We start from the raw sequence: 2597 nt of genomic DNA, 5'->3' as shown, positions 1-2597 counted from the left end.
GCCAACACAAAAGAAAACCCCACCTTTTACCCCTGGCAGCAGAGATCAGTTTGAGGCCCAAGACCCCATCTCGAATGATTTCTAAGATGCTTGACACATTCGTGTGTTGACTGGTTAACACAGCGCTTTTTCTCAGTTACAGAAAGCAGACTAAACTGGAGGTGAGGACAGAGGATGCCCTTCACCGAGGCTTCAAAATCAATCCATGAAGCTTTAAACAACTGCAGAGCTTCTATTGTAAATAAAAGGTGTGCCCATGGTAAGCACCAACTACAAGCTTTGTCCTTCATCAACTCACCTTTCACTTAAAGAGCTGCAGGGATGGAAATTAGCCGTGCTACAGATGAACCAAGGAACCTGAAATACAGCTGAGGAAGCAGCCTTGGCAGGCACCTCAGGTTAGACTCCCATGCCTTAAAAAAGCTACACAAATGAGTTAACTCTTGCATCCAAGAAGCAAAGGTGAGTCATTTCCCTCTGCAAGTGATTTACACTACTGAATGGGTGTGTTTTGGTGTGTAGGAGGAGAAGGGCAGGAATGAGCTGGTGCCTCAGCAGCAGGGACCTGCCTACGTGAAGCAGGGAGCAGCCTGCATGGACTCCTTTCTCCAGCTCCTGAAACCAAGCCACAGAGCACTTCCCCATGCAGTGACATGCCCCACGCTGCTCAGACAAGCCAGCTTAAAAGTTGTAGGCAGGACACAAGAACCACAGACAGACTCCAAAGGGAATTCTTATTGTGCAGAACTGAAAACGCCGCTCAATTTACATCTTCCTTGCCACTAAAATGGGCAAGTGCTATCTGTAGTCTGTCCATGGCACTGTGCTCCATCTTTGAAACACAGTCTTGATCACAACTGCCCTAAAAATAGGCAGAAATCCCACTGGAGGAAGTTGGCACGTCCTAAAGTGACAGACACATGGAAGTCCCAAAGCATGTGAAGGGATTATACAAGTAAGCTGGTGACACAAAAAGATTTACAAAGTGATGTCACAGAAAGCCAGATAGATAGATGTAGCAGAGAAGGTGACTGTAACCATATGGTTTAAGTCAACTGTCCTTAAAGATCAGAATTTAAACGATGAGAACAGCTCTCCACGGTCAGAACAACAGTATCACAAGCACGATGCTGAAACATTCCAAGACTCCATCGTGTTCCTTCTGAACACAAGCTTCCTACCCCACCTCTCCTTAAACACTCCCTTCTCCTCCCAAATTAGCATGACAAAGCATACAAGTGCTGAGACACACAGAAACATCTGCATTAGCAGTGGTTCACTCCGATGAGCTTGCATTGGAAGGAAATCTCCTAACTACCCCCAATTACTGCGCTCTGTTTCATCAGGGATACCAGAGATCAATTCTATGTGGATTCCTCTCCCATGGAACTGGAGAACAGAACTGCACCTTAACACAGGACAGCATTAAACTGGGCAGCAGGCTCAAGACTGCAGTGAGTTATAGAATCATAGACTCCCAGACGGGTTTGGGTTGGAAGGGACCTTAAAGCTCATCCAGTTCCAACCCCTGCCACGGGCAGGGACACCTTCCACTAGAGCAGGTTGCTCCAAGCCCCCGTGTCCAGCCAGGCCTTGAACACTGCCAGGGATGGGGCAGCCACAGCTTCTCTGGGCACCCTGTGCCAGTGCCTCAGCACCCTCACAGGGAAGAACTTCTGCCTCAGAGCTCATCTCAATCTCCCCTCTGGCAGGTTAAAGCCATTCCCCTTGTCCTGTCCCCACAGGCCCTTGTCCAAAGCCCCTCTCCAGGTTTCCTGTAGGCCCTTTAGGCACTGGAAGGTGCTCTTAGGTGTCCCCAGAGCCTTCTCATCTCCAGACTGAACATGTAATCCTCCATGGACCAGAGCCCATCAAAGCCACCTACTTCAAACTTGGTGCACACTTTGTGAACAAAACAGTTTTCACATATATATGAGCATACAAAAGAGGAATGTCTTTCACCATGCAACTTTACATCTAGTCCCAAACACAACTGCTTCTATTATGTGCTGCAGAATTATTTTATTGCATTTAAATGGTCTTTTCAATTTTTCCTCCAAGGGAAACCCCCCTCCAGAATAACCTAACATGCATTTTGACCTTTTCTCTTTTCACCTGCCTGCATGTCACTCCAGTAACCAAAGCACCTGTTATGGATTTCCCTTTTCCAAGCCATATCCCACCACGTCCAAAAATAAGACTGGGCACTGTTTTTCTGTCTAAATATTAACCCAATTAAACGGATCCTCTTCCCTCATCCATCCAGAACACGTTGAAAGCTCAGGTGCTGCATCACTACCGAGGATAAAACCCAAACACGCAACATGTAATTCACGAATAAGTGGTTCAGTCGGGCAGGAAGAGATGCAGAAATCACCCGTGGATACGTGTAACAGCAGGAAACCACCTCAGACCGCGGCTCGGTGACCACAGAAACGCCTTTCCCTAGAAATTACAATGAATTCCTCCTCAAAGTGTCACTTTTCCAGGCAGGAGCTTGCTTATTGTGAGCCCATTTTTGTCCCGGGCCTTCCGATGGTGGGCAGCGCGCAACCGCGGACGGGAAACCGGAGCCCCCCGGGGGTACGGGGCCCTCC

This window comes from Nestor notabilis, unplaced genomic scaffold, assembly GCF_000696875.1.
Source record: "Nestor notabilis isolate BGI_N333 unplaced genomic scaffold, ASM69687v1 scaffold26139, whole genome shotgun sequence".
In the NCBI taxonomy this organism is placed as follows: domain Eukaryota; kingdom Metazoa; phylum Chordata; class Aves; order Psittaciformes; family Psittacidae; genus Nestor; species Nestor notabilis.
This window is presented reverse-complemented; position numbering follows the sequence as displayed.